This window comes from Triturus cristatus, chromosome 3_1 (genome assembly GCF_964204655.1).
Source record: "Triturus cristatus chromosome 3_1, aTriCri1.1, whole genome shotgun sequence".
Classification (NCBI taxonomy): Eukaryota; Metazoa; Chordata; class Amphibia; order Caudata; family Salamandridae; genus Triturus; species Triturus cristatus.
The window spans coordinates 229,456,323-229,480,289 of record NC_140583.1 but is presented as its reverse complement, the minus strand read 5'-3'; positions in this window follow the sequence as shown (position 1 = coordinate 229,480,289).

Genomic DNA, 23,967 nt, shown 5'->3' with positions numbered 1-23,967 from the left:
TACATGTGAGGGAAGAGAGACAAATACAAAGGGAATAGCATGTGTGAGGAAAGAGAGAAAAATAGAGAGGGAAAAGCACATGTGAGGGCAGAGTGAAAATACAGAGGGAATAGCACATGTGAGACCAGAGAGAAAAACATAGAGGGAAGAGCATATGTGAGGTCTAGACGCCTTACACAATTGGCACCCTGAGCAGCATTTCCTTTTCATGCCCTGGCACAATCAATCTTACATTCTATGTCACGTCACTTAGGAGTACAACCTCGAATGCTAAACACTGACCAATGAAACGTGGCGAAACACCAGCCTATTCAGTGTCATGGACCCCAGGGCAAGTAAGTAAATGACCCCCCAACCTCCTCAATATGCTACAGTCATATTAAATACACAAATTATCAGCGTTCGTGGGCCCTGGTGCACCAATTGAAGAAACGCCCCTGGGCAAAGGTACACAAACAAGGAATCAATGACTGCCGACCTACCGGAACCACTGCAAAATGATAAAATAAAAATACTTTCCACAGAACATTTACGATGGAATGAATAGAAGCGCTGCCATTATAGCATTATTAATAGAAGATCGTTGCTACACATTTGTTTTTGAAGTGTCGAATTCTAACTTGGAGAGTGAGGATGGTATATTTTAGGAGGGCTGAAGAGGCGCATGGCGTGGGATCGCGCTAGCATGCATCACAGCTCACAAACCTCGGACACATTAGGGGCAGCGGAATGTACAACATACAGAAAGTATGCGCATCACCACATCGTTACAAAATTGCAGAAACCTGATGCTTTGGTTAAAACATGGCCACAATGTTATCAACTACTGCAGAAGAAAAGATGGCCGAATGGGAAACGTGTGGAAGGAGAGGAGTTTTCTTGTTTGAGAACAAGGCTGTAAGATTACGACGACATTTAAAAGTCAATTGCTTCACTTAAGGCGAGAGTTTATTATTAAAGTAAATTAAAGGGAGTGGACAAAAATAACCGGTTCCTAGTCGGGAAAGATGGGTCTAATGAAGCAAAGGTGACCCAAACAAGATGGACTTACAAAGGGATTTAAGGACAGTGAAAAGGAATCGAGAAGAGCATCAAAGGGCTGGGTGAGAAGGGAGGGGGGAATGCAAGGGTCAAAGCGGCGAAAGTGAAAGTAATCGAGCAGAGCATCAAAGGGCTGGGTGAGAAGGGAGGGGGAAATGCAAGGGTCAAAGCGGCAAAAGTGAAAGTAATCGAGCAGAGCATCAAAGGGCTGGATGAGAAGGGAGGGGGGAATGCAAGGAGCAGCTGTGCACGTGCACGCCATCGTGCACTCAAGCCCTAGGCCAGCAAAACCATGTGGGTAGCACTTTTGAAATCCCACTTACAAAATGTGTCAAAGAGACAGCTTTCGCTGTCTCAGCGAGACCTAAAAAGGAGTTGCAGCTTCAGATTAACTTCTGGAATTGTTGGTGGATTATGTCACATTAAGGACATTTTCCAAGAACAGACTTCAATGGTGTATTTTACTACGCATGGACAACATCTCAACGGTGTGTGCCAACCGTCTGAGTGCCATGCATTGAAAGTACTGGCAGAACTAGCAAAGAGATGATGGCACTTTTGCTTAGAATGACAAATATCGATGATAGAAGAATATCTGCATGGGTTGTCTAATGAAGTGGTGGGCTGGCAATTTCCTGACATGATCGATCCTACAGATTGGAAGATAGATCCAGAGATTGTTAATAAACTGCAAGGACATTGTGGTCAGTGTAGCATACAGCTGTTTGTGTTCATACTGCTCTGGCAGATGTGTACATTTTTCAGCTGGAGCCAGACCTGAAAGTGGTTTCAAAATATGCCTTTCTTTAAGTGAAGGGTAGTGAGCTGCATTTTGTGTTTCCCTGTTTAGGATGGTTCAAAGAGCAGTCATGCAAATCAGAAGACAGTTAACAGAACTGACCATAAATATGTCATTCTGGTAAACTAAGGTGAGGTACCCCGACCTGCTAGGACTGTTGGTAGAAATGTCAATGCTCTTCAGTGTTTGTGAAGGGTTGTTGATGAATCCCTCAGGCGAGACTCATCCTCTGGTTTAGGAGGCCTCCTAAGCCTCATGGCCTGGAGGATTTCAGGAAGGAGTGCAGCTTCAGAGGCCTTTCGGGACAGACTGGTGCCTTCATTAGGAATCCTAGGGACTCTCAAAAGTTACGGGGCTGCCAAGAGCAGGTGGTCAAGTTGGTGCCTGGCAAGGAGTGTACATCCCTCTTCAGCCTCTGTAGTACACATCTTCGATTTTTACACGTCTGCAGAGCTGAAATCTTATAGGATAATACATGCTTACAAATCAGCCATTCTAGCAGGTCATGCATGCATGGAAGGGCTTTCTGTGGAGGAAAATTATTTGGAATTAAGATTTACTGCAATTCCCTCCTGAACCCTGCCACGAGTCATTGTAAGAGGTTAATAAGATTTTTTTATTTGCTCATTTGGTGGTCTGACAATGCAGGTTTGTTTTTGAAGGAACTCTTATGTAAGTTAGCTATGGTATCGGATGTCAGGTCACTGAATGTTCCAGGAATTGCCTTTGCTATTTCCTGGAGAATTAAGTCAGGTTTTAAACTGATTTCATAACCATCATTCCCAACCAAGCCCCACCTTATGTGTGGTGAAATGCTTAACAGAATATAAGGCTAGAATGAAGCCAATCAGGCCGATTGGATATAAACAGTTGCTTATTGCTTTGAACCCTTCACATCAGGCAGTAGCTTCTCCAACTTTGGCATGTTGACTGGAATGGATTATGCAACAAGCAGACACCGAAATAGCAGGCTTTTGGTGTACATTGTACAGGAGGAGTGATGGACTGGAAGATGTTCTATCTGGACACACTGGTAGAAGATATTAAAACTGTGTTGGTCAGGGGATTTTGTTTTCCAAAGAATTTAATTTTAAGTCTATTGAAGGTCTTGCGGTAAATGTTAAAGAAAGTATACGTTTTATTAAAAACACACAGGCTAATATTATCTCCCTTAGAGAAAAGAAGCATTTCCAGGTTGAACTGGTTTATTGTGATGTATGCCTGTGTTTAATATATGTTTACTCAGAACATAACAAATTATTGAAATGGTTATAATATAGCCTATGTATTTTGTATGTTGTCTTGCTTTGTAATGAGTACAATCTTTAATGTAATACTGTTTTCCATTGAACACTCTTAGATATTTAGCTGGAAGTGTTCCTTTAGGAGAGTCCTAGAAGATTGAATGAATGAGTGGGATGAATAAGCCCTGATATATCTTTGCTGTGGATGAGCAGTAAAGGCAAGTTAGAGCCATTCACATCTGTGTCTTTCATAGAACCAAATTCTTTCTTTATTGATAGTCCAGGCAATTTGAATTGTCTGAGTGGCAGAGCAGCAAAAGAAAGGTCAAGAAGGCTAGTACACTGGCTTTTATGAACCTTAAGAAATGATTGGTGTATTTGACCAAGTCTTTTCTAGTACAGAGACTCGTCAATATTGGAGTATTATTTTATTCTCTTTGGCTCGACTGAGGAGAGACTGCAGCTCTGATCCTCCTAGACCTCTCGGCAGCCTCCGATATGGTCTCCCACCACACACTCATCACAAGTCTGCACAACATAGGCATCCAAGGAGCCGCTCTCAGATCCTCTTTCCTCACTGGAAGAACGCAAAAGGTCTGCCTTCTCCCATTCCCATCCGAACGCAAGGAAATCATCTGTTGAGTGCCTCACAGATCCTCGCTCAGGCCCACTATAGGGAAGTGCCCCTTTTGACATGGTTACCCCCCACTTTTTGCCTGTTACCTGGTGCTACTTTGACTGGAAGTGTACTGGGTCACTGCTAACCAGATCCCCAGTACTAGAGTTCTTTCCATAAACTATACGATTGTTTCACAATTGACACCCCTTTAGGATCATTGTAAGTCCCTAGTAAGTGGTACCCCTGGTACATAGGGCCTTGAAACTAAAGAGGGCACAAATTTGGCCACCCTAAGGAACCCCTCACCAAGCTCATGCAAAACTGCCATTGCAGCCTGCGTGACTTGCTACAGAAAAAAACAAAGAGTTGACATAGCACACATCCCTGTGTTCAATTACTACCAAGCACAGCATGAGGTATAAAAGTTACCCCTACGGCAGGCCTTGCAGCCCTAAGGCAGGGTGTAGATACCCATCTGGAGTGAATATGTCCCTGTGATATCTAAGCTCACCCTTAGATATTACAAGTGCACAGGGAAGCCATAATGAGCACATGGGCTGGACACTCATGATTACACGCCCCTCCCGCTACATGATGGCTTAACTGTTTGGTACCAAATACCTCATCTTGATAAACTCCCCCAATGCCAGTGCTGGATTTTTTAACAAATGTACAGAGAGAGCACCTTAGAGGTGCCCCCTGAAAACCTACCAAGTACTAGTGTGTTGACTGACTGGTCTCAACCTGCCAGCCACCATAGACAGGTTTCCGACCACCTTAGGTGCGAGCCTTTGCTCTCAGAGGCCAGGAACAAAGCCTGGGCACAGATGTTCACACCCCCTCCACACAGGATGTTCACTCTAGGGCGGGAAGCTTCAAATGTCCAGCCACCTTTGTTATGTGACACAGGCCTCTCCATATAGTGGAGATGCCCCCCATTCCTGACCCCACTTTTTGGCAGCAAGATAGATGGGAAAATTAGTAAGATTAGGAGGTGTGCCCACATTCAGCCAGCACCACCCCTAGGGCAGGCCAGCTAATGTGGACCCCAAGTTTCAGATTCCTCCATTTTGTTTTGGATGAAATTAGCATTTTAGAGTCAGGCTTATGCCCTCTTCCCGAAGGAAGTGGTCATATAGAGGGTGTGGACAACCTAAAGGTAGGTAGCGAATTGGCTACTACTTGTCACTCCCCTTAAATGCCCCTAAACTGAGTATTTAAGTGGCACTCCTGAACCCAAGAACTCAGATTCGATGGACCAAGAGAAGAACAACGCCGAAGAGTCACTGCCTGGCGAGAACTGCAGCAGACCCGTGGACTTTGGCGTAAAATCCTGCCCGTCCTCGGCCCTCTCTCGACAAATGTGACAGTGAGACTCGTCCTGCAAGATGGAGAACCACCAAACCCTTGGGTAGCCTGCTAGTGCTTCGAAAATTATCTACAGTTTCCCTTGAAGTGGAGAAGATATTCCCCAAGCAGAGTCCATTCCACCGCCCTGCAGCTTCCCGACTCCACCGACACAGGAGACAACCAGGAGAAACTACTTGTGCTCTGGAAGGTCAGATGTGTCTCTACATGAATGTCAAGAAACCAGGGCCAAATGGAGCCATGCAGTATCAACCCCCGGGGTACCCGATGCCCTGCACCCAGCACCAACAGTAAGAGTTCAGTCCTGATTCCCACTGCACCAGGACAAAGCCACTGAGACCTACTTCATGAGTGGCCAAGCTGACTTGATTTCTCCTCTGCTAACTTTTTGTCCCTGACCACCAGGGGCCTCATTGCGCACACAGCCCAGCCTACCAAGCCACTCTGGACCCAAGCTGCCTGGCCCGGATCTCAATGACCTGGCTGGGCCCCCGTCCTCCAAGACCCCTTGCGACGTAAGCGCCTGTTGGGGAGTTCTTGGACTTCTAGCAAGTCCCCCTGTGCACCCTATTTCCAGGTGGACCCCCTTCATTGCAACACACCAGCTACCATCCTTACCAAAACCCTGCTCCTGGTAGAACCCGGGCGGTTCCCGAAGAACTGCTGGTAGTGCTTTAGACCATGGCCAACTACAACTCCAGACCCCGTGTGTGAACTTCCAAAACTGACTGTACCTACCTTTATGCTTCTTGACTTCTCCCATTGGATTGCATTGTGCGTAAAAGCGCACATATTGGAATGTTGTACTTACCTGTAAATTTTGCTATTGAAAACAGCACTTACCTTTGTACAAAGTTCCTGATTTTGAAATATATATAAAACGAGTGTTAATATTCTAATTTGGTCTTGGATTTATTCTTTGATTGTGTGTCTCATTTATTGCACATGTGAGTAAAACAAATGCCTAGCACTAACCTCTGATAAACCTAACTGCTTGCTCACACTGTCACAAAAGAGAGTGTTCGTATTAATAGGCTCTCTAAACCAATTTGAGACTCACTGGACTCTGCACAGTGCATTTCTTTTTAATACACTTTATAAAGAGATAGCTTCCTACATTGGTGGATCGGCGGAGGAGTCTACGACTTTGGGGCCTATGCATCAACAATGCCATTTGCGATTCCTTATTAGCGAAAAATAAGGAATCGCTAATAAGGAATAGCAAAAGGCTATGCATGTAGGAATCGCTATTCAAATAGCGATTCCTTCATATTCCTTATTACCGAATCGGTAATACCGAATCGGTAATAAGGAATACCTACCCATTCATTCCTATGGGCTTGGAGGCCCATAGGAATGAATGTAAAGCCAGTCTGTATTAGCGATTCGGTATTACCGAATCGCTAATAGCGGGAGCACTTTCAAGGGTGCCAGGGTGTCAAAAGGACACCCTGTTGCACCCCTGAAAATGATATGTGCACATATGTTGCACACACACATGCTCTAAGGGCATGTGTGTGCGCAACATGAAACTTTGAAAAATGCACAAAAGTGCATTTTTCAAAGTTTTTGCAAATTACCATGCAGTTCATCTTCATGGTAATTTGCTCCCCTTATTAGCGAAATCGCTAATTTTTTAACTTTGATGCATTGCATTTAAGGAATCTCACTTTGGGATTCCTTAAATGCAATCGCTATTTAAGGAATCGGTATTTAAGGAATCCCTATTTAAAGAATCGCTATTTAAGGATTCCTTAAATACCGATTTCTGCTTTTGGGTTGATGCATTGGGATTGGGTATTTTTTACTTAATACCGGGAGCTAATAAGGAATCAGTATTTTACCGACTGGATTTTGGCTTGATGCATAAGGGTGTATGTGTTTTCTGAAACCACTTGGTCAATAGGCGACTACATGAGTAAATCCCAAAATTGCCTATAGTTAGCATTTTTATTAATTGGTCGATTGTTTAATACGTTTCTAAAATTACCTGTTCGGGCCTTGGTTAAGTCTCTAACATTTTAAACTGCTTAAAATTTAAGACTTACATTAGTTAGGTCTGAAAAACTTGTCCCAAAGGTCCCAACTTTAGTTTGATACTGAGTACCACAGGAGATGCGGCTAAGGAGCTTGACCTTACTAACAGCTGAAATATGCTCAGTTAAGGACTCTTTGTAAAGAGTACAACATAAAAACTGGCTCATACCCTAACACTGCAACACTTCAGAAGCTGTTGGCATCCTTCAGATGAGGACACCAACCCAGACAACCAGGGTGGAAAGAGTGAGGGGGAAGTCCCAGATATGCCCCTATTCGAAGGAGAGGATTCATCACCTCTACTTTACGACCGATCCAATGTGCCATGGGTAACAGCCTCAAGCAAGTAGGGCTCAGGTCGCTCATGGTACAGTGAAGAACTCTCCCAACTCTCTGAAGAGCAGGCTCTTTTTGAAAGATTGACCCGCAGCTTAGCCCTGGAGGACAAGATACTGCCCATAGAAAGGGCGAGGGCAGACATGGGTTTAGCACCCATGAATGTTGGCAGTAACATAATACCTAGACACAGAGAGGAAACCTTTGACCCTAAAATCCCCAAAGGGATTGTCCCAAAATATACAGATGTTGATGTCATCACAAAATGGTTCACAGCATTCAAGAGAGCCTGTGGTATGAGGAAAAGTCATCCAAAGGCATTTCCTTTGGGAACTGTTCTCTGGTGAGTGCAGGGATAGATTCCCGATGCTGACAGGGACAGATGCTGAGTCCTATGACTACAAGAAGTGTACTCTGATTGAGAGCTTTGTACTCACCACTGAAGAATATTGAATTAAGTTCAGAGGGTCTCCAAAAACCTCGAGTCAGTCCTGGGTTGATTTTGCACACTTTTCAGTAATGACACTAAGTGGTTGGTAGGAAGGAAGCCAGGTGCACAACTATGATGGGCTGTATAATTTGATTTGAAAGAACATATATGGAGTAGCTATGTTTCTGAAAAGTTGCACCAATACTTAGGAGACCTAGGTCCAATTTCTTCCCAAGAATTGGTAAAGAAGGCGGACCAATGGGTCAACACTGGGGTGACCAAAACTACCACTGGTGGGGATGACCAAAGAAAGGGGTGACAAAACCTCCCTAGGGAAAGGAGGTTGAACATCCTAGGAGCAGGTCCAGTCCAGCTCTCCCAGAATGCCACCAGCAACCGCAGGCCTGCCGGAAATGTCAGACACCCAGCAGCAGTAAGTACAGGTATTCCCCTGCCCCCCAGGACCAGCACCAAGGTTGTCTGTCCCCTAGGAGCCTTGCCCGCCTATCGCCCCCTTGTTGTTTTCTGCTCTCCTGCACCCTGCTCCTGCTCTCCCATTCTTATTCCCACTCTCCCGCGTCCCTTCCCCTTCTCAGGACCTACTTACTATAGGCCGCAGTGCGGCTCCATTGAGTAGGTTCAGTCCAGCTCTCCCTGATTGCCGCCAGTGTCCGCAGGCCTGTCTGACCTGTCAGTTGCCCAGCAGCAGCAAGTGCAGGTGTTTCCCTGTCCCCCAGGACCAGCACCAAGGTCTCTTGTTCCCTAGGAGCATTGCCTGCCTTTCGCCCCCTCACCGTTTACCACTCTCCTGCACCCTGGTTCTGCCTTCCGCTCTTTTTCCTGCTCCTGCACCCTTTCCAGGACGTACTTAATGGAGGCTGCAGTGCAAGCGTGCAGCATGCGTGTGCAGTGGGCGTGCCAAAGGCAAGCACCTAGGCACCTGTCCGCACCTGTACCGCACCCAGTGCCAGGAACCCTGGCCCTCCGGACTCCCACAAGTACTTTGCTGCAGATCTTCGTACCCTAAATCCCAGTTGCAATAACAACCGCAGCCCTGTATTCCCCCACTTCACAACAGGACCATTCACCTGTATACACGGACCTCATGCACGCAGCAGGACACACACTGGAACCCCATCTTCACGTCTAGCAACAGAATTCAATACAATCACACCTCGGAACTCACCTGGTCGGACAACTCCATCGTACACTTCACTGTCGACGGACATGTCTGCACCATCCTCAACCATTATAGCACCCCCTTCTGCAGCTGGTCCAAGTTCACTCAGCAACAATGAACAGACGCCCTGAGCACCGCACAGCCAATAGACACCACCAATGTGGACCACCCAGTAGAGAACTTCAACAACTGGATCACCAGCGCCCGACAAGAACCACACTGACAAAGCCACCTTCAAATCAGCCTTCAATGACTACCATCGACAGATCAAAGCAGCAAAAAGAGAGGCCCTGACCCACTAGATCAACACCAGCGCCAACTAAACCAAGATATTCTTCACCATCGTCAGAGTTCACCTGCCCAACAGCCATCGAAAAATTGATCACTTCCTCACAAGAACTCTTCGATGCCCTCACCAACCATTTCCACAACAAGATAGCAACCATCATAAGAACTTCGATCCCCAACATTTCAACCTCCTCAGCCTTCGATCAACCACCACTGTCGACCATCCGCTCAACACATGAAAACGGCTCTGCGTACTGAAAACAACCACCTTGTGAACTCCATCCACTCTGGAGCAGCAACGGGCCCCTGGCCCCACTGACATTTTAACCCTTGGTACAGATGAGATCAGCCGCCACCTCACCACCATCATTAACGCCTCGCTAACCACGGCCCTCTTTCCCCACGTTGAGATCAGACCCCTCTTCAAGAAACCTTCTGCAGACCCCACCGAACTCCAGAACTACCGTCCCATCTCCCTACTCCCGTTCCTTACCAAAGTACTGGAGAAGGCCATCAACCTACAACTCACTGAACACCTGGAAAGAAACAACTTGCTAGATACTTCCCAATCAGGATTTAGAAGCAATCATAGCACTGAGACAGCTCTGATCACTGCAACAGACGACATTCATACCCTACTTGACAGAGGAGAATCAGCCACCCTGATCCTACTTGACCTCTCTGCCACCTTCAGTTCGGGCTCAAACCTAACACTCATCGTTCGCCTAGACCAGATTGGCATAACAGATGATGCACTCAGACGGATGGCATTTTTCTCACAGCACGCACCCAGAAAGTCTGCCTCCCTCCCTTCACATCGCAAGCCAAGCACAACATGTGCGGCATTCCCCAATGCTCATCCATCAGCCCAATATTCTTCAACGTCTACACAAGTCCACTGGCAGAAGGCATTAGATTGCATGACACCAACATTCTCTCCTACTCAAACGACACACAGCTCGTCCGACCGCTTCTATCACTCTCTGCCGACAGCTCTGCAACGAAGACCAACTTCCACAACTGTATGAATGATGTCTCAGTATGGATGAAGGCCAACTGCCTAAACCTTAACAAGGACAAGACAGAAGTTCTAATCTTTGGCAAACAGACCGACCTCTGGAGCAACTCCTGGTGACCATCAAAACTCGGACCTACTCCCATGCTGAAAGGTCATGCCTATGACCTCGGCATCATCCTAGTCAGCAAACTGTCTATGAAACGTCAGGTCAATGCTGTCTCCTCAGCCTGCTTCCATGCGCTCCGCAACATTTTCAAGTGGCTCCCCATCAGCACCAGGAAGACAGTAATGCATGCCTTCATCACCAGCCGACTGGACTACTGCAACGCACTCTATGCAAGCACCACCACCATACTCATGCAAAGACTCCAGATGATCCAGAACGCAGCCACCAGACTGAGCCCTGCCCAAGAGAACCCACATCACCCAGCACCTGAAAGACCTCCAAGGGCTCCTGGTCCAGAAGAGATGCCATTTCAGGCTCCTGACCCATGCCTACAAAGTCCTCAATGACCAAGGACCCACCTACTTTAACCACCGGCTACACTTCCACTGTCACCCTAGGAACCTCCGCTCAGCACACCTTGCCCTCAGGCAGATCCCTCGCATACCACACCGCTGCACCAGAGTATGCTTCTTCTTCCATCTCACCGCCAAAGCCTATAACACCCTCCACCTCCGCACCTCAGTCTCATTGACCGACTTCAGGAAGAGTCCTGGCTCTTTGAAAAAGACCTGCAGCAAGCGCATGGATACCCTTGCGGGTGCGAAGCAACGATCTATAAATACTGTGTGATTGATTGATCCTAAGGATAAAAGTAAAGAGTCTACTACAGGCCCCCAAAAACCTGCTAAGGAGGGTGGGCCCCAAAACTCTTCATAACCAAAAATTGTGTACCTAGGAAAGAATTAAGATCCCAAAAGGGCATGGTATCACAATTTTAAACAGACTGGACACTGAACTGGAGACTTTGCCTGTTCCAAAAAGAATCCTCCTAGTACTGCTCTAGTTAGCACTGGAATAGCAAGACTCCAGGTGCCCTTAGCAAATAGGAGTGCACACAGAAGCTACAATAGTCTCTGAGGGTGGGGTGGACCTTGCAACCTTAGCTGTATGGCCTACTAATATAGAAAAATACAAACAGCAGCCCTTGATTAATGGGATTAAGGTAGAAAGCCTGCGAGATACAGGTGCCAGTGTCACCATGGTGACGGAAAAGCTCGTTTCTCCAGGACAGTATCTGACTGGACAGACATATTCAGTCGCCAATTCTGATAATGTCACTAAGATCCATCCCAAGGCGATGGTGTCCTTAGACAGACCCCCCCCCAGGATATTGCGGCATAGATTTGCAAACTTTGCATAACAAAAATGAAAATGTTGCCGCACAAAAATTAACATTTTGCTGCGGTATTGCAGCACTTTATTCTACTCGTAATCCTTTCTTTTCAGCCTTAAATCAATGGAACCTGTTTTAGCAGAGTATTACACTTTGAAAAAGGCATGTTTAATGTGTCTGTAGCTCTATCGAAGCAAAGCTTTAATCCTAAACTCATGGGAGGGTGCTGTATTTCTCCCTGGGATGTTCTAGCACCCATGTATGCACCCCTGCCGGTGGACCGCTGCTTCCGAGATCCGTGCGGCATGACACTTCTTCCTCAGGTACCATAGGGCGCAGGATCCTAGTGGGTGGAGAAATTCGTGGTAGTGGAGTCATTTTTCCACAGTCACTTAGGCATACGGTAACTCTTATACAAATATTACTCCGCGATGGTCTGACCAGAAATCACAAATCTGCCCTAGTCATCACAGAGAGATGCATAATGATATCCCTGAAGGGAAACTCTCACGCATACAAATATATATTTATTTTCACTTATGTAGCTGAGAAATAACTCCTTAATGGGTGTCTTGCCGCCCCTCGTGGTGGTCTACTGGGTTGTTTACCAGGTCCCAGGGGGGCAGATTACCCTGTTGCTGTTCCTATATTTATGTGGGACGATGTTATCTACATTATGAGGGCGGATCGGGAGCCCTGCTCTTTTGAAGAAGCTGCCTCTACAAACAAACATTTCCCTGTTCTCTTATCAGAACATGACTAGAAAACAAGTTGTAAATAAAGAGAAAAGGCTTGTTATGTCCTGCTACAGATATCTTCAGCCGACTGCCAGAGGTCATGTCAACACCACACACAACGTTCATTATATAATTTGCAGATCTGGGCTTTGGGATAGCCCCCTTCAGCCATTGGCTTGATTTGGCGGGCCCCCCCTTCAGCCATTGGCTTGTTTTGGCGGGCCCCCTTCAGCCATTGGCTTGTTTTGACGGGCCCCCCCTTCAGTCAATGGCTTGATCATGTGTTGATACCAGCCCCAGGGATTTTGCAAATGTCTTTCTTTTTTCATACACATTTAACTTGTGTAAATAGGCTCAAAGTAGTCCACTGATACAAGCACATAAGTCTACGGTACAGTGTCCTGGCTCCTCAGTAAGGTGGGGTATTGCAGGGGAGTGTGTAGAGGGCAGCTGCATTGCTGTTAACAGGGTGAGCGAGCAGAGGAGAGCTGCCCGTGACTCTCAGGCCACTCAAACCCAGCCTAGAACTGCCGCCTACTGATGTCAGAGACACCCCCCCTCCCCTCCACCGCCCAGCCCGGTACAAGTTTCAGCCCCAAACCTCCTAGCACTTCATGAGAAAGGAAGCGTGTAAAATCTCTTGTACAATGACCGCTCTTTATAAATATGCTTAAATAAATATAATTAGGTAATATCACCCATCTGTCAATTCTTGGGGAGTCAGAGTGAAGTGTTTGGCGGGCTTGGGGCGCCCCTCCCAAGGGCCTCAAGCTGTGATGGGTGCCCCTTGCCCCTAAAGGTAGATGGGCTTGTTCACAAGGCAGGAAGTGAGCCTTTATTGTACCATTGGTCTCTAGACTTTGGCTGGAAATCCAGTCCACAACCCCACCACCCCCACACACATCCTCTTCAGTAAACCCCACATTGAGCAGGCACCAGAAAGGAGCGCATCCCCCAGGCAGTGCCGTCTAATCTAAAGAGAGAACAGAGCAAGGTACTGCACAGTAGCATGGCTTCAGATAGCGTGTGGTGTACTACAACAATCTTAATTTGAGAAAACACAAATTCCTATTTGAAACAGAATATATTTTAAATCCAAAGAACCAAGGTGGAGTGTATTTTTCCATATGTCCTCTCTAGTCTGACAACCTTTCTGGCCCTTACCATTGATCCAGCGAGGAAAAGGGGAAACTATATATATATATTACCTACTGGCGGTCGCCAGTAGGTAGTTATAGTTAGGACCCCTTTTCCATAGGAAAACCTCAACATTCTATTTTGAATAACTTTGGCGCCGGTCGATGAATCCTCGCGAATTTCTCAAAATAGGTGGGGCGCTACGCTCCGCTCCTACCCTGAAAGTCTCGGGGGGATTCGTCAAGCGGGGGCTGAGATAAAAGGGGGGTCCCAAAACGCGTTTTTCCCATGCATTTTTCCATAGGACCTTTAGAACGAGCTACAGCCCGAACGGCTGAACAGAATTACTAGAAATTTGGCAGAGAGGTAGTCCCTAGGTCAAGGAAGTGCCTTTTGTAGGTTTGGTGTAAATCTGTTCAGTAGATTCTGAGAAAATAGCCTTTAAATCAATATATATATCTGAGCCCGCTTACGGTACGCTTACCGTACGCTTACCGTAAGCGTACGGTGGCGTGCGCGAGCGCGATTCTGATTGGCTCTTAGATCTTAGTAAACATTCGAATCGGCCGAAACCAGGAAGCGGCGGCCGCCATTTTGTCTCTCGCACTGAGTGTTGTTTATCAAACAAGATGGCCAAAAACATGTTACGGGGCTGTTTTGACAACTCCCTCCCACATAGTCATGTTGAGGGAGTCCCCAAACATCCCCCAAGAGCAAAAACGGTTTTATTTTTTTTTCGGCAATTTCGCCGAGTACGCTTACCGTAAGCGTACGGTAAAAAAAAAAAAAAAAAAAAAACACTATCCACACTTACCCCACCCCCTGTGCTTTTGGTGGCCGTAGGCCACCAAATGTACAGGGCTTATTAATAGGTAAAAAAAACTAAATTTTGGCAACATGAAATTATAAAATCGAAATAAAAAAAACACTATCCACATTGACCCCACCCCCTGTGCTTTTGGTGGCCGAAGGCCACCAAATGTACAGGGCTTATTAAAGTTGATAAAAACCGTGCACGGAACGAACTGCGTTAAGTGGGCGCGCACGCCTCGAATGGCGTAAAGTAACTTAGCATTTAAAAAACCGTACAAATTCACTGAAAAAACCATAGGTTTCACACACGTTATAGTTAGGAATTAGCATTTAAAAAACCTTGCAAATTCACTGAAAAAACCATAGGTTTCACACATGTTATAGTTAGCGGAAATTTTACTGATAAAAAACCAGTGAAATTGCCCCGTTATAGTTAGTGCTGGCAACTATAACTCACGCGACCGCAATCTTCTGCTGATGACATATGTGTCTTTATGAAAAAAAAATATTTGTAATATATGTATAGCTAAAAATGTATGGAAGAAGACATGGGCAAATAAGTGTCTAAATACAGTATTAGCATCAGCAGAGGATTGCGGTCGCGTGAGTTATAGTTGCCAGCACTAACTATAACGGGGCAATTTCACTGGTTTTTTATCAGTAAAATTTCCGCTAACTATAACATGTGTGAAACCTATGGTTTTTTCAGTGAATATATATATATATACAACTATCCTCCCTGCGTCGCAGACCCAACGTCACACTAGCTCATTCACACATGCAGTCATTGGTGGGGCCCATAACATCAACACTCACACGTCTCCACTCACGAGTCTGCACACAGGAGGGATGATGATTTAACGCTGGACATGTGGGGGGTACCTTATAACCTATAGGGAAGAAAAAGTCAATTTATAGAATATACATTGACATTCCCCACCTATAGATTCCTACTCCCAAACATCAAGGCACTCCACAGAATCCTTTTTCTCTTCATCGAAAAACCCCAAACTCGTAATTTCTGTTAATCAATTATTTGTTTATCTAAAATTTTGTTCGCAATTATTATTAGCATTTGTTTCATCAAAAGTTTTAGAATTTCTAGATTAATTAATTCAAATCACAGGACATTATATTTAACTATTCTTGCTATCTGAATTTTCATTTGGCTCTGCATATCCGAATTAGCCGTTAAATTGTCCAAATAAAGCAGGCCAAAGCTCAAAATCCGAAAGATCTTTGCTCAGCACGTTACAGTCCCAAAGATCTCCAGAGGACCAGAAATCGTGCAAGCATCTGTCATTGCCATCATAGACATCAGGAAATTGGAACAAGCTAGAACAAGTCAGACCCCTCCCTATTTTGCAACTCTTTATAATAAATTTTGGGACAACATGAAACATTTAATAGGCGGAGAAAGTCTGTGATTGGCTGATCGAAAACGTCCGATTTTATTCAGTTAGGTTTCCCATGGTTTTGCTGGTTCACTTCCGTAGATGACACAGTCCTTATGTTACAATGTTTTGGGTTTACTTGTATGATCCAACTGTTCATTTAGACCAGTTTTTACTGACTGAAATTTGGCAGTCCACCAAGATCCTATCCTTGACCGAGGGCTTTGGGTGCTCAGGTCTTCAGGAAGTTCATGGAGCCATCCGAGTCTGCGCAGTAGGTATCGCGCTCACGAGACAGTGGCCACTTCTGAACTCGATTTTCAACGCCATTTTAGGGTAGGCCCAATTGTAAACTTAAGCAAAACAAACATAAAAGAATAATTAATACAAAGAAATGATGATTCTAATGTTATACCCTCACTAATCCCTTTATATATTAGTATTTTCCTAGCATATAGCGACATTTAAAGCGATAATATTCACCTTTAGGATCCAATCAGGAATGCAAACATCACATAAGCAACATAAATCATGCGATATCTATTACCACATGTACTACTATTAATATGCGTACGTATATTAGTTATTAGAGTTATTTTGCCATGCAAACAGCAATTTCCCACGTGTAATTTGTGTATGCAATAGATTGAATTAGTATAACACACCCAACCGTTAGTAAATTTATAATCAGTAAGTTGTATAGTTAGTCTTTTCATGCAAAATAGAGGAGGTATACAAAATTTTGCTCTACCTGCTCCAACAATCCCCCCTTTGGTGATTTTTAACATCACCACACTACCTTTAAATTTGAAAAATGTTAGTAAATTGAAATGAATTCAGTTCTCTTAGTATTTTGTTAAATAACATTACTGTTTCACCTGTCTCTTCTTCTCTTGTTTTTCTATACATGTTCTCGTTCCACTCTTCTAATTCTACTTCTTCAAATTCTCTTTCTTTCCTTTCTTTCTCTCTTTTCTTTAGTTTCTCTTTTTATGTTATTTCGTAATTTTCTTCTTTTGCTACATAGACATCCCAATCTTAGAATTAATACTAAAATAATCACACATGTTACTGGAAATAATATCTTACCAATAAAGGTACTACCTAGTTTTAGTAAAAAGTCCTTAATAATAGAAAACCTTTTCCCAATCTTTTCCCAAATACCTTCAACCTCCAATGGAACAATCTCCTCATGCAAATCAGTTATATTCTTAATGTACGTCTTCAAATCTTGACTTTCGTCAGGAATGTAAGTACAACAATGTTGAACTTTCAGCATTCCACAGACTCCACCCTCTTTTGCCAAAATGATATCAAGGGCAAGTCGATTTTGCATTACCATGGCTCGCATGGCAACCATTTCAGTATTTACCAATAAAAATCCTCCAGCAGTGCTTGTTGACAAGCGATATGTTACTGTTGATAATTTTCTAATTTTATGTGCATTCAGAGATATTCCCACTGCTGGTATCAACGCTCCAAAAATGTCTCCTACAATTTCTGACCAATATTCTCTTCTCCTACGTGTTAGTTGTCTACCTATCTCATGTGCACCATCTTTGCCTCTTCCCACATGAAATATCTTTGGGAACCAGACCTAGATAACATGTGCCATACCAGTGATCAGGTAATCGATAATAAGCTTTGTTCCCGCAGATAAAATATAATCCAGGAAAAACCGGATCATTTCCTCCTTTAAATCCCCATCCTCCCATGATTCTATAAGTATCATGGCAATCACTTGTGCCTACAAAGTAATTAACATATGCAGTTTGATTCCTTCTAATACACAACTTCCCTTTCTGAGGCCAATCTAAAGCCATTGTTGGACTAGCTTCTCCTTTTTAATGTTTTTCTCTTTCCACATCCCAAACTGTCTTTTCTTCTTTTCCCTCAGGTACCTTCTTTTGCATTTTTAATCTCCTTTCTTCTACCATATCTAAGAAAGTCTTCTCCTCTCCTTTTAGACTACAAGTTCGATTATTTTTAAATATTGACTCTAATGTTATTATTTAGTTTCTAAGAAAAATTCACCTAACACTTTAGCAGGTTTTACTTTATTCAGCTTGTTGACTACAGGTATTTGTGAGAATATATTATCTACATCTGAAAAATAATATTCTAGTCTCCCTATTTTGTAAAACAAACTTGCTAATACACTACAGGTTATTCCATATGTCACTGGGAGGTGATGGTATGTTACTTCCTCAGATACAGATGCAGGCAACTGCATGCAGACGTAGCAATCCCTCACATCCATCGTCTTCACATAATAATTTTGAAAAAACATTGTTCGAAAAATCAGTTATGGACCTATCTTTATGTAAATAATTTCTATCTATTTTAGTCGGTTTAATCTTTTGAATCTTTTCTACATTAGTTTTATTTTCGCTATGTCCTTCTATTGCTTCTAATGTAACCTTAAATGAAACCATTAAAGCCAACGCACTCCACAGAAGCATTAGTAATCCTGTACAACAACACATTTTGCACCATCTTCTAAGGAACACACATTTGGATTTTCTACTTCCTGTGTTTGCCATTTCGAAAAATGATCAGTGTCTTTTGACTTAGCCTCTTCTACTCCACAACTAGTTTTGTCTAACCCAAGGCTCTAAGCACCTACTTGGTTCTTTCAGTTTATGTCTTTTCTGGTAAAATGTTTGTTTCTTCCTTTAGAGCACTTTTTGTCTCTTCAGTTTGGCATTTGATCGTCTTTCACTTTTCTTTCACAATCTTGATTCAGAATTTCCTGAACATCCGTTTCTTCTCCGATGTCGAACAAGATAACTATCAGGATTTCCGATTCTTCGTCTTCCTCAACCCCTTCAGGTAAAGTCACCTCTAGATCCCCTTGGCTGTCTGTCTCTTCTCGTACTTCAGGAAGTGCCACATACGACCATTCCGTTGACTTATACTTCTGATTAGGTTTTCTCGTTCTCTTACTTTCTTCTGATGGTATTTGTTCAACGTCTTTTGATTTCTCTTGGCTAGACACTTCATTCACCTGTTCAGCTCTAGATGAATTTACTCGTGTCAATCTGTATCTCAATCTCTTTATATTGTTTGGCCAAATTTCATCCCTTGCTGGCCTTTTTAACTTACTTCCTTTTTCATTTCTCTCAGTTCTCCGTGCTCTTTTTCTCAGGACTCGACCTTCTGGTACTTCTTCATCACTGTCCTCCGATTCAGTTTCAACTTGACCTTTACTTTCAGTAGTCTTTCTTTCCACCACTTCCTTCTTTTTACCTACTTCTGTCCCTCCTTGTGGTTCTTCCACACAATCTTGCTGCTGACTAGCTGTCCCTTCTTCTACCTGGATGTGTGGTTTTCCTACAACTCCTCGGGGTTCTTCCGCAAAAATCTTTCCCTCACTCTCTGTATCTGGTACCTTACCATCTATTTCAGTTATTTCAGGTGGAATTTCTCTTGAGTTTTCATTCGGAATTTCTTTATCAAGAATATCTTTGACAGTCTCTTCACTGTTTTTATTTTCACTCTTATGTGCTTGTACTGGTTCACTGTCTGATTCTGAGCTGGTGTCAGAAATCTGCAATTTTCTTATTAAAGGAAGATTCTCTGGTGCAATAACTGGCCTTAGTTCTAACTCCCCCCTTTCAGGAGTTTGTCTTGTTCTTATTTCTTCAGTATCTGATTCAGAACTTGTATCTGATTCTTCAAAGCATTCTCCTTCCTTGTTATCTACTGGATTTGGAATTCGCAAAGTGTGACTAGCATGAATCCAGTTCTTTACTCCTGCACATTTTACAGCTGGTGTCGTGGTCAAAATCACCTGACGTGGTTTTCCCCAACGTGGGACCAAACAGTTTCATCTTCTGTGCACTTTTATTCTCACCCAGTCTCCTGGGCTCAGATCATGAGCTGGCTTCTTTTCAAAAGTGGTGGCTTCCGATCCAACCTGATGGAACACAGAATGAACGGAATCAGCCAACCCCTTGCAATAATCCAACACCAAGTCATCAGATATAGGCAATAGCTTGTAGACTGGTATGAAAACATGTCGCATTGCTCTTCCCATGATAATTTCATGGGGACTCAAACCTGTATTCCTATCTGGAATAGATCTAATAGTCATGAGTACCAGAGGTAAGACATCAGGCCATTTCAAACCTGTGGCTAAACACATTTTTCCCAGTCTGTTTTTAATGGTGCCATTTACTTGTTCCACCACACCAGAAGCCTCTGGGAGATAGGCACAATGTAGTTTATGTTGTACATTCAATGCTTCACAAATTAATTTCATGATTTCATTATGGAAATGTTTTCCTCTATCTGACTCAATCGTAACTGGAAAACCAAACCTAGGAATGAACTCTCTCAATAATAGCTTGGCTACTGTAATTCCATCACTTCTTCTGGTTGGGTATGCTTCCATCCATCGGGAGAACAGACAAACCATCACTAGAACATACCTCAACCTGTTGCAGGGGAGCATTTCGATGAAGTCAATCTGCATTCTGGTGAAAGGCCCTCCTTCTCGTCCTATCGTTTCCAGACTTACCACTGTTTTTCATCCAGGATTGAATTGCTGACATATAAGGCATCTTTGACAAATGCTTTCAGCTACAAGTCTAAATTTTGCATTATACCATGTCTGTTTGAAAAGTCTGTTCATAGCATCTCTTCCTACATGTGCTTGTCCATGATACATCCGTGCCATGGTAGAAACCATGCTATGAGGCATGACTGGTCTTCCATCCCTATAAACCCACACATAATCTGTTTCCCTTGGAGCGCATCCTGCTTTTACCCACTGTCTCATATCCTCATCTCCTGCTTCTTCCTGCAACTGCCTCACTTCTTCCCATGTATTCACAGTGTTAGTAAACAATAAGGGACATGAATTCATTTCTTTTTCTCTTCCCCGATTAACTGAGTTCTGATTAGGTGCACAATATTGAGCCATATCGTTGGCAAATTGGTTGCCAGCTGAAATATAGTCATTTGACTTAGAATGGGCCGCACATTTTACCACAGCTAACTGCTTAGGCAGCTGTATCGCCTCAAGCAATTTTCCAACCACTTCAGCATTCCTTATAGGAGTTCCACTCGATGTCAAAAACCCTCTTTGGGACCAGATTTGCCCAAAGCCATGCACTGCACCGAAGCCATATTGACTATTGGTTATCACAGTCACTCTCACATTCTTTCCCAACTTACCTGCTCTCATTAATGCAAAAAGTTCAGCAACCTGGGCTGATTTGACTCCTTTCAGACAAGATGCTTCCAGTACAGCTGCTACCGTACATACTGCATATGCTGCACTCAGAATTCCCTCATCCGTTCTCAAACATGAGCCATCCACGAACATCACATAGTCACTTTCTGTCAAAGGTACGTCTTTTATATCAGGACGTGGTTTGGTACAGAAATCAAGCACTTCCAAAAAGTCATGATCCACATCATCTCTGACTTCCACATTTTCAGCATCAGGCAACAACGTTGAAGGATTCACATTCAGACATCTCACAAGGCTCACATTCGTTGCGCCTAAATGACTTTCTCCTATTTAGTCCGACGACTATGCGTCATGAACTGAGTGCGGCTCCTTGTTAAAAGGATTGCCACATCATGAGGTACAAACACTCGCACAGGATATCCCATCACAATTCCTTCACTCTGTTCCAGACTCTTACAAGTGGCTGCTACAGCTTTCAAACAACCAGGCAATGCTACAGCGTCTAATATAGCTGAAAAATATGCAATTGGTCTCCTCAGTTTTCCATGTTTTTGTATTAACACAGAAAGTGCACCTCCATTTCTTACGCTGCAATAGAGTTCAAATTCTTTCTCATAGTCAGGCATGCCAAGAGCTGGTGCTTCACAAAAACCATCACTCAATTGTTTAAAAGCCTTCAACTCTTCTTCTTTAATTCAATGGGATCTTTTACATCACTTCTTGTCAAGTGTAACAAAGGTTTTGCAATCAGGGAAAAGTTACTTATCCACTGACAACAATATCCAACGATTCCAAGAAACATTCTCACTTCTCTTTGAGTCATTGGGGCTCTCATTCCTTTTATTATCTTGATCCTATCTGCAGTTACTTTTCTTAGTCCTTTTTCAATTTTGTGGCCTAAATATTGTACTTCCTTCTGACAGAATTGCAATTTCGATGGGGATACTTTAAGTCCTCCATCTGCCAAATGGTTCAACAATGCAATGGTATATACTACACAAGCTTCTCGAGTCCTCGATGCCACAAGGAGGTCATCAATATATTCGACCAAAACCGAACTTTCAGGCATTTTTAAATCTTCTAAGGACTTTTCAATATCTGATTGAATATTGAGGGACTCTCTGTTTACCCCTGTGGGATTCGGCACCAAGCCAAAATACGTTCGCCAAACCGGAATGCAAAAATCTGTTGGCTGTCAGGGTGCAATGGAATAGAAAAGAAAGCATGACACAGATCAATTACTGTGTACCATTCTGCATCGTGAGGAATCTGATTCATAATCACTGATGGATTCGGTACAATGGGACAACATGATACAACGATTTTATTTAATTTTCTCAGGTCTTGTACTATTCTAAATGTTCCGTTAGGCTTTTTCAGGCCCATAATTGGTGAATTACATGGACTGCTCATTATTTCCTTCAAAATACCTTGTTCAATCATTCTGTCTATTATAGGAGTGACTCCTGCAATTATCTCGGGTGTCAATTTGTACTGTGGAATATTTGGGTAACTTACTCCTTCCTTTACAGCAACTTTTACGGGATCAACATTTTTCATTAATCCCACATCTTCTCGTGTGAAATCCCATACCTCCGTTTTTACTGTCTTTTTCAATTCTTGAGGCAATTCCTCAGGGTCAAATACAGCAAATGCCTCAGTAATCTCAGGTTCCATATTAGCCATTGCCATTTTATACAGTACATCCTCATAAGGGGTTTCAAATGCTATACCATTTGGAGTACAACATTTTGTGCAGTTCATCTTGCACAGCAAGTCTCTCCCTAGCAAATATACAGGGCTTGAATTGCACACGACAAAACGGTGCATTTCAGAAAATTTCCCTATGTTAATTCTAACTAGTTCAGTGAGATACGTTTTTATCTGTCTGTTGGATACTCCAACTACTTGGATTGTTTCTCCGAGAGAGGAAGATTTTTAACATCAGCTGACCTAACAGTTGAACGAGTAGCACCAGTATCTACTAGGAAAGTAATGTTTTCGTCATTTACCTTTCCATCCACAAATGGGCCTGTCTGGTCTACTTCTAGAGTTGCGCCAAGTACGCACTCCTCTTCCTCCCCTCGGCACCGTCAATAACTTTCTTCTGACTCACTCTCATCACGTTGTAGCCAATACTGCGAAACAGCACTAGCGCGCGGCAGTTTAGTTACCTGTTCTTTGTTGTAGAATCCTGTCTCATTTCTGTATTTCTGAGGATTTACGCTCTGCGGAAAAGGCGGTTTTGGCGCCTGATTCTGTTGGGCAACAACCTTCTGCTGTTTCTGCGGTTGACAACTCACCTCATTCTGCACCTGTGAATTCAATGATGCATTATCACCATAAGCACTTGGGGGAAATTTACACTCGGTTCTCCAATGCCCTATTCTTCCGCAATTATGACATGGCCATTTCTTCTTGGCTTCATCTAGACTAATTTGTCCTTTCCCTTTATGTTTTTGTCTCATGCCTGTACCATTTGCTTGTTCAATCAATTGAGCTTCCTGTCTCTCTGCCACTTTTACTTGAGCCAACATGGCTTTTTCTTTTAATTTACGCTGTTTTGCTTCAATTTCATCACAAAAATATTTTGCATGTCTCAGTACTTCATCTATCTTTTTATTTTGCCAATCTACTGTATGTTGTTTAATCATTTCACTTACTTCAGGTCGCAACCCATACACAAATCGATACACAAAATGACTCAAATCCTCCTCACTCAAATTTTCATCCCCACTATACTGCTTAAAGGCAAGTATCAACCTTTCGTAATATGCGTGTACGGATTCCTTCGCTTCTTGATGAGTTCTATAAATCTTTACCCAATCAGTTTCTTTAGGAGGTACTTTATTTTTCAGAAAGGTAATTACTTGTTCATAGTTTCTCCTTACTTCTGGATCAGGGGCACCTGTTTTTGGATCTCTAGGGTATTCTTGAGTAGGCCAACTTATTGTAATTTTACATTCTGCCCATAGATCTGCTGGTA